The 16,316-nt window shown below is 52.1% G+C and overlaps 1 long non-coding RNA gene across 1 annotated transcript in view; it reads left to right on the top strand.

Annotated features, from left to right (window-relative positions):
- LOC140407922 (uncharacterized) overlaps positions 1–16,316 on the top strand; it is a 47,907-nt gene that overhangs the window by 17,826 nt on the left and 13,765 nt on the right. The window contains exon 2 of the long non-coding RNA XR_011939895.1: positions 15,357–15,576. This is a non-coding gene — a long non-coding RNA (uncharacterized lncRNA). The remainder of the gene's footprint in view (positions 1–15,356; positions 15,577–16,316) is intronic.

The following is a 16,316-nucleotide window of genomic DNA, read 5'->3' as shown; positions in this document are numbered from 1 at the left end:
TAATATGGACATGCCAAATTTCCTTAATTTCCTGAGGAAGTATAGGCGCTGTTATACTTTCTTGGTGGGACCGTCGACGTGGGTGGACCAGGACAGATTTTTGGAGATGTGTATCCCCAGGAATTTAAAACTGCTAACCATCTCCACCTCGATCCCGTTGATGCTGACAGGGCTGTGTACAGTACTGTCATCCATCAGGTGGCAGATACTGGATGTCCAAAGCGATGCACGGGGAGATCTGGCGGAGATCCATGAAAGATGAGAGCCATGACCTCTGCTATGGAGGAATCCATGTGAAGTTCTGCATTGACCCTTAGCACCAAGTACACAGCCTCCTCCTTGGAGAGAGTTGTGACTCGTGGAGAGGCTGCTTCAGGAACAAAGAACAGAGAACAAAAAACAAAGAAAAGTACAGCACAGGAACAGGCCCTTTGGCCCTCCTAGCCTGCACCGAGCATGCTGCCCATCTCTATGTGGGCAGCACGGTAGCATTGTGGATAGCACAATTGCTTCACAGCTCCAGGTTCGATTCTGGCTTGGGTCGCTGTCTGTGTGGAGTCTGCAGGTCCTCCCCGTGTGTGCGTGGGTTTCCTCCGGGTGCTCCGGTTTCCTCCTACAGTCCAAAGGTGTGCAGGTTAGGTGGATTGGCCATGATAAATTGCCCTTAATGTCCAAAATTGCCCTTAGTGTTGGGTGGGGTTACTGGGTTATGGGGATAGGGTGGAGATGTTGACCTTGGGTAGGATGCTCTTTCCAAGAGCCGGTGCAGATTTGATGGGCTGAATGGCCTCCTTCTGCACTGTAAATTCTATGATAATCTAAACTAAAATCTTCGACACTTCCGGGGTCTCTGTCCCTCTATTCCCATCATATTCATCTATTTGTCAAGATGCTCCTTAAATGTCAGTATCGTCCCTGCTTCCACCACCTCCTCCGGCAGCGAGTTCCAGGCACCCACTACCCTCAGGTGTTCCAAGGATTGCACTCGGACCTGCAATACAACACACCAGCTGTGTGACAGCTGTTGAAGGCACCTTGAACACAACAGGAGATCAGGGTGACATTATTTGTGTTCATTACTTTGACATTTGTGTTCTGTTTGAATGTTTTGCGCGTTCCTTGCTTATTCATTTGCAATAACTGAAACACAAATTTTGCTTTAATTTGGTTTAGCATGTGGCGATAATTTGTAAAGGAGGCACAGCCATTGGCTTGAGGAAGCCTGGTTATCTTAGATACCTAACTGATGTTTCGCAAGATCAAAGTGTCCCTGGCGTCCCTGCCTCCATGAAGGTTCTTGTCATCTGCCTCTGGTCCTCACCATGCACCTCCCCAGGCTCTTCCTCAGACCCATCACTGGAGTCATCCTCCCTGGCCTGAGGAGCAGCCTCACTTTCCTCAAAATTCACTGGGTCCCCCCTTGCCAGAGCCAGGTGATGCAGGGTGCAGCATTCAATGATTATGAGAGAGACGCACTCTGGCGGATACTGCAATGCTCCACCAATCAGTCCATGCGTCTGAAGCACATCTGGAGCAGCCTGATGGTCCTCTCCACCACCGCCCTTGTGGAGGTGTGACTCCTGTTGTATCTCTCCTCGGTCACAGTTCTTAGGTGACGGAGTGGGACTATGACCCATTTCTGCAAAGTCAGTCGAGTGCCATCCCTCCACTCCACAGGAGGCACAGACAGCCTTGGTACCTGTGAGTGCAGCAAGAGGTGAGCATTGTGTGAGCTGCCAGGGAAATGGGCACAATGTCCTGTGGTGGCAGACCATCTTCACATTCATTGAGTGGAAACCCTTACAGTTCTTCTGCTCACCTACTGCCGTATTGCTGGCCACATGAGTGGATGCTGTGGGGGTGATCCTAACCATTGCGGTGTAACCTCTGGATCTCTTTGCCTGGAGGGACTCATCTGTCTGGTAGTGGCTAAACGTGTAGACATGCCTGAAGATGTCATCAGTCTTGAGCTTGGCGGAACGGTGTGCAGCTGGTTGAGAGACACCGTACAGATCCTCACTGAGCCCTGGAAAGAACTGAATGAGTAGAATTTGAGGACCAATGTGACATTCAAAGCCACCGACGTGGGGTGTCCACCCACGCAGTTGGAATCGATTTCTGGTCCATTCATGGTCCAGGCCATAAGCACGGTTCATTTCCTGTACCAGCCTCCCCGAACAGGCGCCGGAATGTGGCGACTAGGGACTTTTCGCAGTACCTTCATTTGAAGCCTACTTGTGACAATAGGCGATTTTCATTTCATTTCATACTGCTGTCGCTCTGTCCCTCGGGCGTTGGAGCCTCTTTCGACATTGGACCTCGGACATTTGGAGGTGGTTAGAGCACTGTCTGTAGACTCCAGCTGCTGGGTAATGGCATCTTCAGTGGCTCCGACCGCCTTGGCCCCATTGGCCCTGCACTGCGCCCGTGCATCATCTCTCAAATGTCTCTCCCTGGAACACTCCCTAGCACCCCCCTTCCCCCCCCCCCCCCCCCCCCCCCCCCCGGCCCTCTTTGCATCTTCAGAGGAGGTCCCACCAGCAGAATACACTATCCCCATCAGATGAGATGCAGGGAAACTGTGCCTTGTAAATAAGGGATCATTGTGCTGCAATCCTGGAGGAAACATTCCAGGGAAGATGAGGTCCTGAAATCCAGCAAGGTTGGCTTAATATGCTGCTGAATGCAAAAGAAATTCTGGACAACTCTTTAAAAAAAAAAATTTCGAGTACCCAATTCATTTTTTCCAATTAAGGGGCAATTTAGTGTGTTCAATCCACCTACCCTGCACATCTTTGGGTTGTGGGGGCGAAACCCATGCAAACACGGGGAAAATGTGCAAACTCCACACGGGCAGTGACCCAGAGCCGGGATCGAACCTGGGACCTCGGCGCCGTGAGACTGCAGTGCTACCACTACGCCATATTCTGGACAACTCTGCCGTCACCTGGTGACGAACTCGCAATGAGTGGAAGAGCTTGTGCTCTGTTGGCCTTTTATCCCGCCCAAGGAGGATTTGATAAAAACGTGTGTTGTCCTGGCGATGAGCTGAAAAATGACAAGGGTAGCACAAAATTGCTGATGATTGCCTTGTTAATATTCTTAATTTGGCATTTGATTGTCAGTAGGCACGCATTTGACTTGTGTACACACATGCCCGCCGACCTTAATATTGCACGTGTGCACAATGACATCAGGTAGCATGTCCAATGTCATTTGGCACTACTTTACGTTCAGTTTGATTGAGCGTGCACCCGTCCTCCGAACCTAAAATTCAGACCTTGGTGGCTGCAGCTCAGCTGATCAAGGGACATAACTTTGGAGTAGAAAAGACTCTGCAAATGTATTTATTTTGAGTCCGGTAGGGGCAGCACGGTGGCGTAGTGGTTAGCACTGTCGCCTCACGGCGCTGAGATCCCAGATTCGATCCCGACTCAGGGTCACTGTCCGTGTGGAGTTTGCACATTCTCCCCATGTTTGCGTGGGTTTCTCCCCCACAACCCAAAGAGGTGCAGGCTAGGTGGATTGGCCACACTAAATTGCCCCTTAATTGGAAAAAATGAATTGGGTACTCTAAATTTATTTTTAAAATATTTTGAGTCTTGTAGAATGTTGTCTCCTCTGTGTGCAACAGGCAGCTGAGGCTTACATACTAGGGAGGCCCCAGCCCTGGCCCTGACAGAGTTAACTAACTACAGCCCGAACAAAGATAGTCATATTGCTGGGTTAGTAATCGATTCAGGCGACAACAACTTGTACAGTATAGCGCCTTCTACAAGGTAAAAAAAAGTACCATTGCATTTCGTAGGAGCTACTTTACAGACAAATTTTGACACTGAACCGCATGAGGAGATATTCGGACAGGTAATCAAAAACTTGGCCAAAGTGATTGGCTTTGGAAAGCATCCTGAAGGATGTGTGTGTGAGAGAGAGAGAGGGGTAGTGAGACAGAGGTTTAGAGAGGATGTTCTAGAACTTATGGTGCAGGCAGCCTGAAGGGACAGCCACCACTGCAGGAGTGGTTAAAATTAGGGATGCGCAAGAGGTTAGTGTTGGAAGAGCAGAGATTTCTCATGGAAGATCTTCATTTCATCGCGCTCAACGGTCGACAGTATTTCCTCGGTACATTACAAGTATCCTAACACCCTGAATTAGTGAGAGGAAACTGGTCTTAGATTCCCAATTTTTCTAACAATATATCACTTTGAATAACAAGACGTGTTCCTTAATAACAGTAAGTGGGTTGCGAATGTACCAATTTAAATCTGGCCCCCAGGATAAAGTTTAGAAATTACCAGGACATCTTCATTGCTGTTAAATCGTTTGAAAATGTAATGAACCAATCCTTCATTAATCAAAGATCTTAATGAAGCCTTAAACAAGTTCAACAAAAGAATAATATGATTGCAATTCAGTAGTCCTTGGATGTTGGGTGCAGGTAGTATTAGGCAAGGGGTGATGGCCCCTGACGTGTGAAGTAAGTTAGTTCAACGTTGACTGCAACTAGATGCAGTGAAACTAGAAACAGGCTTCTGACACAGGAGATGGTCCAACACTGTTTTATTGAACTTCCTGATTGCTGTACATAGTCTGCTGTGAGTTGACACTCTATCAATCTAACTGATAACCTCCTACTGGCTTGACCAGACTAACTTTCTACCTCATGGTGATAGTGCTCACTGGCTTGTGCACTCTTACTATCTCAGTAGCTGTGTCCTGTAGAGAGAGGGAGAGTCTTAATGCCCTGTGTGCTTTATAGTGGTGGTGTCCTGTCTGGTGATTGGTTGTTATGTGTCGTGTGTGTTCATTGGTTATCCTGTGTGTCAATCACGGCCTGTCTGCATCTTATTATATACATGAGTGGCTATTATGACATCTCCCCTTTTTGAAGTAAATTTTGGAACGTGGCGATTTATATAAATGCATGATAATATACAAGTGGTGAGTGAATGAACATATATACATGGGAAGGTGTCTATCGTGCAGATACAGAGCAAACTGAACAAAATTTGCAAGATTTAAGTCTATAGATTCAGTCTTTGTGGCGGGCAACAAATTCTTGTCGATCGCCTCAGAGGTGGAGGGGGGGGATGCCGGCACTTGGACAGGCGGGATTGCTGCCATGTTGGTGGCCTCATGGAGAGGCGGGATCGCTGCCAGATCGGTGGCCTCGTGTTGCGAGATATCCGGAGGAGGTATGATGACATGCGGAGAAGTGCGGCCAGGCGGTGGGCAGGGAACGTTTCGTAGCACCCTCCTGTTGCGTCATAGAATGGAACCATCAGCCATTTGGACAACAAAGGACCTGGGGGCAGCCTGTCTGATGACAATAGCTGGGGCTGACCAAGCTCAGGCAACTGGATGTGAACAACATCATCTGGAGCCAGCGCACGTAGATCCTTGGAATGAGCATCATATGTGATCTTCTGCTGGTCCCTGGATCGCTGCACTTTCTGCAGCACCATGAGGCGGTCAAGGTCTGGAACATGGATGGCTGGAACAGTCGCCCTCAGGTTGCAGTTCATGAACAGCTGCACCGCAGACAAACCAGTCGACAGAGGGGTTGCCCTGTGTGCCAACAGCGCCAGGTTGAAGTCCAAGGCTGAGTCTGCAGCCTTGCACAGCAACCGCTTGACAATATGGACCCCTTTTTCGGCCTTCCAGTTTGATTGTTGGTAATGGGGACTGGATGTGATGTGACTGAAGTGGTAGGATCGTGCAAAGTCGGACCACTCTTGGCTGTAGAAACATGGATCGTTGTCACTCATTACTGTGAGTGGTATGCCGTGCCTGGCAAACATCTCTTTGCAGGCTTTAATCACTGACTTGGATGTGAGGTCCGACAGTTTCACCACTTCTGGGTAGCTGGAGAAGTAGTCGACCAAGAGCATGTAATCACGCCCATTTGCGTGAAAGAGGTCTATCCCCACCTTGGACCACGGAGAAGTCACAATCTCGTGCTGTTGCAGTGTTTCCTTGGGCTGAGCTGGTTGAAACTTCTGGCATGTTGTGCAGTTGAGGACTGTGTTGGCAATGTCCTGGCTGATGCCAGGCCAGTAGAAGGCCTGCCGAGCTCTGCGTTGACATTTTTGAACCCCGAGGTGACCCTCATGGATCTGTCTGAGCACCATGGCTTGCATGCTTTGGGGAATGACGATTCTATCTAGTTTAAGAAGGATCCCCTCGACAACCGTTAACTCGTCCTTAACGTTGAAGAACAAGGGGCACTGCCCCTTTTGCCAGCCATGGGCAAGGTGTTGCATCACGCGCTGCAGTAGAGGATCTTTGGCAGTTTCTTCGTGTATCTGGACAACTCGTTCATCAGCGGCTGGGAGGTTGCTGGTACACAACTGCATCTGTGCCTCGATGTGGCGAATGAAGTCGCCCGGTTCACACGGCATGGTGATGGATCGGGATAGGGCATCCGCGACGATCAGCTCCTTGCCCGGTGTATAGACGAGTTCGAAGTCATATCGGCGGAGACGAAGAAGAATTTGCTGCAGCTGATGTGTCATGTAATTTAAATTCTTCTGGATTATGTGGACTAAAGGCCTGTGGTCTGTTTCCACCGTGAACTTCGGCAGACCGTATACGTAGTCATGAAACTTGACTATTCCTGTCAGGAGACCCAGACACTCATAGAACATAGAACATAGAAAAATACAGCACAGAACAGGCCCTTCGGCCCACGATGTTGTGCCGAACCTTTGTCCTAGTTTGTCCTTCGCATTGGGCGAGGCCGCCGCCAGTGTCGAGGACATGGCATGAACTCGCTGTACCAGATTTAGGAGTTTGCATGCGCGAGCAGCGAGCAGGGATGCCTTGTCAGGCCGGACGATCTCGAATCTCAATGTCGCCTTGATTTCCTTGTGAGAGACACCTAGCTGACACAACCCACTGGCAGCTATGGCATTACCATTGTAGTCAAGGAGCTGGCAGGCTGGTGGAAGAATGCTAGGTTGGTGTCGGATGCTGTCGAGGTCTGACTGTGATATGAGGTTTGCAGACGCGCCAGTGTCCAATTTAAATCGGATGCGAGACTGGTTGACCGTGATGACGGCACACCACTCGTCGTCAGGATCCACAGTGAGGATCGAAAGGCAGTTGGCAGGCATGGTAGAGACCAACTTGCGTGTGGTGATGATGCCCACCCGTTATGGAGACTCGAGGCAGTCAGCATCGGGGTCCGTTGGGCTGTCTGGATCAGAATCCTGCATGCCTTGTTGTACGCAGTGGACACATCTGCGCTGCAGCCGGGATCGCTGGCTGTTGTTTGGTGGAGCGGACCTGCAGAAGGCCGCGTAGTGGCCAGGCTTTCCACACTGTAGACATCGCCTGCCTTTGGCTGGACATTGCCGCTTTAAATGGGCAGAGCCAAATTTCGGACATGTCATGACGCTGACGTCAGCACGTTCTATGCGCCATCGCGCATGCACAGTGCGGTCGGCCGACGTTCGTCCACCCGGTCGTGGCGCGCATGCGTGGGGACCCGAGAAAAGCTCGCGAAGCGGCCACTCTCCTCGATGCTCAGGCCTTGTATTTTTGCGATGGCCTGCACCCTTCCTGCCTCGTGGGAGGCCAGTTTTGCAGTTTCTGCCGCCCTGATGCGGGAGTAGCGATTTCTGGCATGCTCATGGATAACGCACGTTTCGATGGCGACGGAGGGGGTCAACTGTTTGATTTTGAGTAGCTGCTCCCGCAGGGAGTCGGACTGGACCCCGAAAACGATCTGATCCTGGATCATGGAATCAGCCGTCGAGTCATAATTACATGACTGCGTTAGGATGCGGAGATGGGTCAAGAAGTACGGAAAAGGTTCAGCCTTACCCTGAAGCCTCTGTTGGAAGATGTACCGTTCAAAGCTCTCATTCACCTCAATGTCGCAGTGGCTGTCAAATTTCAGCAGAACTGTCTTGAACTTTGTCTTGTCTTCGCCATCGGCAAACGTAAGCGAGTTATAGATGTGGATGGCGTGATCCCCCGCAGTCAACAGGAACAGCGTGATCTTTCTGGCATCCGATGCTGCCTTTTAAAAAAATATATATTTATTCAAATTTTTCAACAGATTTTCAACAAACCCCCCCCCCCCAACAAAAAGAAAGAAACAAGAACACAACAATCAAAAATTATACAGAAAGCATACATTGGATTTCCCCCATATACAATAACCCCCCATATGACATTTAAAAGCATCAATAGGGAAGCCCCCCCCCCCACCCACCCAAACGCCCCCCCAAAAGAAACACCCCCCCCCCCCCCTCCCCCCCCCCCCCGCCCCTGGGCTGCTGCTGCTGCTGACCTCCTCCTAACGCTCCGCGAGATAGTCTAGGAACGGTTGCCTCCGCCTGAGGAACCCCTGCACAGACCCTCGCAAGGCAAACTTTATCCTCTCCAGCTTGATGAACCCTGCCATGTCATTGATCCAAGCTTCCACACTAGGGGGCTTCGCATCTTTCCATAATAGCAAAATCCTCCGCCGGGCTACCAGGGATGCAAAGGCCAGAATACCGGCCTCTTTCGCCTCCTGCACTCCCGGCTCGTCCGTTACCCCAAATAATGCCAATCCCCAGCTCGGCTTGACCCGGGCTTTCACCACCTTGGACATAGTCCTCGCAAAACCCCTCCAAAACCCATCCAGTGCCGGGCACGACCTGAACATATGGATGTGATTTGCCGGGCTTCCCGAGCACCTCCCACACCTGTCCTCCAACCCAAAGAACCTATTCAACCTCGCCCCTGTCATATGCGTCTGTGAGTAACTTTGAACTGTATTAGGCTGAGCCTGGCGCAAGAGGAAGAATTAACCCTACTCAGGGCATCAGTCCACAGACCCTCATCTATCTCCTCCCCCAGCTCCTCCTCCCACTTGCCCTTTAACTCCTCCACCGAGGCCTCCTCCTCTTCCTTCAGCTCCTGGTAAATCGCCAAAACTTTGCCTTCTCCAACCCATACACCCGAAATCACCCTGTCCTGAATCCTCTGTGCCGGGAGCAGCGGGAATTCCTTCACCTGCCGCCTCACAAACGCCCTCACTTGCATGTACCTGAAAGCGTTTCCCGGGGGTAGCCCAAACTTCTCCACCAGCGCCCCTAGGCTCGCAAACGTCCCATCGATGAACAGGTGCCCCATTCTTCTAATCCCTGCCCGATGCCAGCTCCGAAAGCCCCCATCCATCCTTCCCGGCACGAACCGATGATTCTCCCGAATCGGGGATCAAACCGAGGCTCCCACCTCGCCCCTACATCGCCTCCACTGCCCCCAGATCTTCAACATCGCCGCCACCACCGGACTCGTGGTGTACATTGTCGGCGAGAGCGGCAGCGGTGCCGTCGCCAGCGCCCTCAGGCTCGTGCCCACACAGGACGCCATCTCTAGCCTCTTCCATGCTGCCCCCTCTCCCTCCATTACCCACTTACAGATCATCGCCACATTGGCTGTCCAATAATAGCCACACAAATTCGGCAGTGCCAGTCCCCCCCTGTCCCTGCTACTCTCCAGAAACACTCTCTTCACCCTCGGGGCCTTATTCGCCCACACAAAACCCATGATGCTCCTACTTACCCGTTTGAAAAAGGCCTTGGGGATCATAATGGGAAGGCACTGGAACACAAAGAGAAACCTCGGGAGGACCGTCATTTTGACCGACTGCACCCTACCCGCTAGTGAGAGTGGCAGCATGTCCCATCTTTTAAAGTCCTCCTCCATCTGCTCCACCAACTGCGTCAAATTGAGCTTGTGCAGGGCCCCCCAACTCCTAGCTACTTGGATCCCTAGGTACCGAAAGCTCCTTTCCGCCCTCTTCAGCGGTAGCTCGTCTATCCCCCTTCCCTGGTCCCCTGAATGCACCACAAAGAGCTCACTCTACCCTACGTTGAGTTTATACCCCGAAAAGTCCCCAAACTCCCTGAGGATCCGCATGACCTCCGCCATCCCCTCCACTGGATCTGCCACATACAGCAACAGGTCGTCAGCATACAGCGACACCCGATGTTCCTCTCCCCCTCAAACCAACCCCCTCCATTTCCTGGACTCCCTTAGTGCCATGGCCAGAGGCTCAATTGCCAGTGCAAACAACAAGGGGGAAAGGGGGCACCCCTGCCTCGTCCACCGGTACAGCCGAAAGTACTCCGACCTCCGCCGATTCGTAGCCACACTCGCCACCGGGGTTCTGACCCATCTGATGAACCCCTCCCCGAACCCAAACCTCCGCAACACTTCCCAAAGATACTCCCACTCCACCCGGTCAAAGGCCTTCTCCGCATCCATAGCTGCCACTACCTCCGCTTCCCCCTCCCCCGGGGGCATCATAATCACATTGAGGAGCCTCCGCACATTTGTATTTAATTGCCTACCCTTCACAAATCCCGTCTGGTCCTCATGAATCACCCCCGGGACACAGTCCTCAATTCTCGTAGCCAGCACCTTTGCCAGCAACTTAGCATCAACACTGAGGAGCGAGATCGGTCTATACGACCCACATTGCAGTGGATCCTTGTCCCGCTACAGGATCAAAGAAATCAGCGCCCTAGACATTGTCGGAGGCAAGGTCCCCCCCTCCCTCACCTTATTGAAAGTCCTCACTAGCAACGGGCCCAGCAGGTCCACGGATTTCCTGTAGAATTCAACCGGGAACCCATCCGGCCCCGGGGCCTTCCCCGCCTGCATGCTCCCCAATCCTTTAACCAGCTCCTCCAGCCCAATCGGCGCCCTCAAACCAGCACCTCCTCCTCCTCCAGCCTCGGGAACCTCAGCTGATCTAAGAATTGTCGCATCCCCTCCTCCCCCGCTGGGGGCTCAGACCTGTACAGATCCCATAGAAGTCCCTAAATACCTCGTTTATTCTCACCGCACTCCGCACCGTATTCCCCCCTCTATCCTTAACTCCACCAATCTCCCTCGCTGCCTCCCTCTTACGAAGCTGGTGTGCCAGCATCCGACTCGCCTTCTCTCCATACTCATACATCGCCCCCTGCACTTTCCTCCACTGTGCCCCTGCTTTCCCTGTGGTCAACAGGTCGAACTCCGTCTGGAGGTTCCGTCGCTCCCTGAGTAGCCCCTCATCAGGGGCCTCTGCATATCTCCTGTCCACCCTTAAGATCTCCCCCACCAACCTCTCCCTCTCCCTCCCCTCTCTCTTCTCCCTGTGGGCCCTAATGGAGATTAGCTCTCCCCTGACCACCGCCTTCAGCGCCTCCCAGACTACCCCCACCTGCACCTCCCCATTGTCGTTGGCCTCCAAATATCTTTCAATGCACCCCCGCACCCGCCCGCACACCTCCTCATCCGCCAATAGTCCCACATCAAGGCGCCACAGCGGGCGCTGGTCCCTCTCCTCCCCCAACTCCAGCTCCACCCAATGCGGGGCGTGGTCCGAGGTGGCTATGGCCGAATATTCCGTTCCCTCCACTTTCGAGATTAGCGCCCTACTCAAAATGAAAAAATCTATCCGGGAGTAGGCTCTATGGACGTGGGAAAAGAAAGAAAATTCCCTGGGCAGCAGCCTGACAAACCTCCATGGATCCACTCCCCCCATCTGGTCCATAAACCCCCTGAGCACCTTGGCCGCAGCCGGCCTCTTACCCGTCCTGGACCTAGACCGGTCCAGTGCTGGGTCCAGCACCGTGTTGAAGTCCCCCCCATTATCAAACTTCCTACCTCCAGATCCGGAATCCGACCCAGCATGCGTTTCATAAATCCGGCATCATCCCAATTCGGGGCATATACATTCACCAGTACCACCCGCACCCCCTGCAACCTACCGCTCACCATCACATATCGACCTCCATTATCCACCACAATATTCATTGCCTCAAACGGCACCCGCTTCCCCACCAGTCTTGCAACCCCTCTGTTCTTCGCATCCAGCCCTGAATGAAAGACCTGCCCTGCCCATCCCTTTCTCAGCCTAACCTGATCTGCCACCTTCAGATGTGTCTCCTGCAGCATAACCACATCTGCCTTCAGTCCCTTTAAGTGCGCGAACACCCGGGCCCTCTTGACCGGCCCGTTCAGGTCCCTCACATTCCACGTCATCAGCCGGATTGGGGGGCTACTCGCAGCCCCCCCTGCCGACTAGCCATCTCCTTTTCTAGGCCAGCCACGTGCCCGCGCCTCCCGCACCCTCCAGTCCCCCAGGCGGCGGACCCCCGCCCCGACTATCTCTCCTACTTCCAGCTCCCTTTTGGCCAATGCAGCAGCAACCCTGTTCCCCCTTCGCCTCCCCCCGCTAGATCCACATCTAGCCATTTTGCTCCCCCCATGACATTCCCGTACGTCAGCAGACTCCTGCTGACCCCGTCCTCTCCCGCCATTCCATCGACCCCCCAATGTGAGAATCCCCCCATCCCTTGGCAGTCAGTGTGCGCTCCTCTCCAGCACCGCCCTGCCCCCCCCCCCCCCAACCCGGCCCCACCCCCATCCTTCCCTACCGCGGGAAAAAGCCCACGCTTTCCTGAGCTGGCCCCGCCCCCTCTAGCGCAGCTCCTTTTTGCGGCCTTACCCCAACTCTCCATCCCCGGGCCTCCACTCCCCCTCTTCCTCCGCGGGACCCTGCCCCTCCAACACCGACGCCCACACTCTCCCACAGCCCCCACATTAAATCCATTCACCCATCCCCACCCAGCACTCGAACCCAGAGAACATTCCCCAAATGCAATAAACACAGTAAACATCCCCCCACGACCAACCCTCAATTTGAGTCCAACTTTTCAGTTTGTATAAAGTTCCATGCCTCATCGGGCGTTTCAAAATAGTGGTGCCGATCTTGGAACGTGACCCACAATTGCGCTGGCTGCAGCATCCTGAACTTCACCCCCTTCCGATGGAGCACCGCCTTAGCCCGGTTAAAACCAGCCCTCTTCTTAGCCACCTCCGCACTCCAGTCCTGGTAAATTTGAATCTCCGTGTTCTCCCACCTGCTGCTCCGCTCTTTTTTGGCCCATCTCAGGACACACTCTCTGTCCATAAAGCGGTGGAACCTCACCACTACAGCCCTTGGCGGCTCGTTGGCTTTGGGTCTCCTTGCCAGGACCCGATCTGCCCCATCTAGCTCCAGGGACCTCGGGAAAGCTCCCGCGCCCATCAGCGAATTGACTCATATATGCCCCGGCATCGGGGCCCTCCACTCCTTCAGGGAGACCCAGAATCCGAAGATTCTTCCTCCTCGACCTATTCTCCAGGTCCTCGAATTCTTCCGCCCACCTCTTGTGCACCGCCTCGTGCGTCTCCACCTTCATCGCCAGGCCCAAGATCTGATCCTCGTTCTCCGAGGCTTTTTGCCGCACCTCCCGGATCGCCGCCCCTTGGGCCTTCTGGGTCTCCACAAGCTTCTCAATCATCGCCTTCATTGGCGCCAGCATTTCTGTCTTCAGCTCCTCAAAGCAGTATTTAAGAAACTCCTGCTGCTCCTGCGACCACTGCGCCCATGCTGTTTGGTCTCCGCCCGCCGCCATCTTGCTTTTCCTCCCTTGCACATTTTGCTGCCCCACGATCACTTTTTTAACCGCTCCACTCCTGGTCCAATCCATATAATGTCGGGAGGACCTTGCTGTCACCTTCCCACACTGGAAGCCGTCGAACAATTGCCGTTGGGGCCCCACTGGAGAGCCCAAAAGTCCGTTCCCGGCGGGAGCTGCCGAATGTGCGACCTACCTCGGCATAGCCGCACCCGGAAGTCCCTCCGATGCTGCCTTGAGGTCGGAGGCCTCGATGTACAGGAGGAACTTCTGTTTGAAGACTTTCCAGTTGGCGCCGAGGTTGCCGGAGATCCGGAGTTGCGAAGGAGGCTGGATCCTTTCCATGCCGCTGGATGGCTGCTTGCTGGTCGTTACAGATGCACTCGAGGTAGGTTCGTTTGGATTAATAGCACTCTGGTACCATGAGGTGTTAAGTAAGTTGGTTCAACGTTGACAGCAACTGGATGCAGTGAAACTAGAAACAGGCTTCTGACACAGGTGATGGTCCAACATTGTTTTATTGAACTTCCTGATTGCTGTACATAGTCTGCTGTGAGTTGACACTCTATCAATCTAACTGATAACCTCCTACTGGCTTGACCAGACTAACTCTCTACCTCATGGTGATAGTGCTCACTGGCTTGTGCACTCTTACTATCTCAGTAGCTGTGTCCTGTAGAGAGAGAGAAAATTTTAATGCCCTGTGTGCTTTATAGTGGTGGTGTCCTGTCTGGTGGTTGGCTGTTATGTGTCGTGTGTGTTCATTGGTTATCCTGTGTGTCAATCACTGCCTATTTGCATCTCATTATATTCATGAATGGATATTATGACAGCCCCCAGAGTCCAATGGCCAGCATACATTTAATGTCTATACCCAAACATGTCGAGTTATTGGTGGGTGACTGTAACACAGTGAGGAGTCTTAAATCAAAGAAGCCCTGCCGTGCAGAAGGAGGCCATTCGGCCCATCAAGTCTGCACCGATCCTCCGAAAGAGCATCCAACCTCGGCCCATTCTCCTTCAACATGGTGGCACAGTGGTTAGCACTGCTGCCTCACAGCTCCAGGAACCTGGGTTCAATTCCGGGCTCGGATAACCGTCTGTGTGGAGTTTGCACTTTCTCCCCGTGTCTGCGTGGGTTTCCTCCGGGTGTTTCGGTTTCCTCCCACAGTCCAAAGATGTGTAGGCTAGGTGGATTGGCCATGCTAAATTGCCCCTTAGTGTCCAAAAGGTCAGGTGGGTTACAGGGATAGGGTGGAGGCAAGGACTTAAGGAGGGTGCTCTTTCCAAGGGCCGGTGCAGACTCAATGGTCCAACTGCCTCCTTCTGCCCTGTAAATTCTATGATTCTATGATCCATGTTACTCCAACTAACCATTGGACACCGAGGGACAATTTTAGCATGGCCAATTCACCTAACCTGGCATCTTTGGACTGTGGGAGGAAACTGGAGCACCCGGAGGAAACCCATGCAGACACGGGGAGAATGTGCAAAGGTTGGAATCAAACTTGGTTCCCTGGCACTGTGAGGCAGCAGTGCTAACCACTAAGCCACTGTGCTGCCCTGTTGATAAAAGGGAGAACATTGGGGTAAAAGGAAACTAAAAATCTATACATATATAAATCTGTGTCGAATTTTATTTCCATTAACACATATTAAAATATAAAAATTTGGGCAATTAGCCAATTTGAAGTTGCCAGCAATATTTGGCTGCCTGGAATTGACTTATAATTTTAAGGTGGAAGACATTTTGGCAGCCACATGGTGTATGAGGATTAAAGTGAATCAAGTGTTTTTTTTTAACAAGAGTCAATTGTTACTCAATCTCTTACAGAAGGTGGTAGATCAAACTGAGATGAGACGGCGAATAGTAACTCCTTTTGTTTCTTTTCTTCCCCATAGCTCGAAGCCAGAAACCAGACCCAAATGCCTCATCTCTGGGTTCATCACTAAATGGTGCTTCAAGCAGAACATTTGCGCTAAGCCGCACTTGAATGTAGAGATGGGCATTTTGCCAAGGTGTCCTAAGGTGGAGGAACCGCACTAAATTACCCATAAAAGCAAGAAGTCACAACGGAATGCTGTCTTTCAATTTCAGACAAAGCAAAAAGACCGCTGGAAGGTGAGGCTCATAAGGCCCGAATTCCCTGTGTTTATCCTAAATCGGATTTTAAACTCTCTATACCTAAGAGGGATTTCATTTTTTTGTTTAATCATTGTTCTGTCTTTGGTAGTATTCAAGCATTTACAATTTTCAGATTTTATCCCTGTCATTTCCTCTGTATTTAAGCAAAACCCCAGCAGCCATCATTTGTGAATAAGCTTAAACCGGGCGTGAAGATAGAACTTGCTAGCAACAGGGAAGAGAGCTGTCAGAATACCTGAACCCTCAGCAAAACTAAATGAGTAAAGCTCCCTGCTGCTGTTATACAATCTGCACTTTTGGTCTCAGCAGCAGTCCAATGGGAAGCACCTCTTGCCTCTAAGCCAGAGGTCTTGGGTTCACAGTTAACACTTGCATCCCATTGCAGTGCTGAGAGAGGAGCTGTCGATCTGATGATACATTAAATAAACAAAGGCCCCACCGACCATCTGAGGGGGTCCCAAAGCACGATTGAGAAGAATCATAGCATACCCGACAGTGCAGAGGAAGGCCATTCGTCCCATCGAGTCTGCACCGACCCTCTGAAAGAGCATCTTAAACTAGGCCCACTCGCCGCAATCCAGTAACCCCACCTAACCTTTGGACACTTAAGGGGCAATTTTTGCATCCCCAAATACACCAAACCTGCACATCTTTGGACTGTGGGAGGAAACAGGAGCACCCGGGGGGGGAACCCACGCAGACACAAAATGTGTAAA

This window comes from Scyliorhinus torazame, chromosome 2 (genome assembly GCF_047496885.1).
Source record: "Scyliorhinus torazame isolate Kashiwa2021f chromosome 2, sScyTor2.1, whole genome shotgun sequence".
Taxonomy (NCBI): Eukaryota; Metazoa; Chordata; class Chondrichthyes; order Carcharhiniformes; family Scyliorhinidae; genus Scyliorhinus; species Scyliorhinus torazame.
This window is presented reverse-complemented; position numbering and strand designations above follow the sequence as displayed.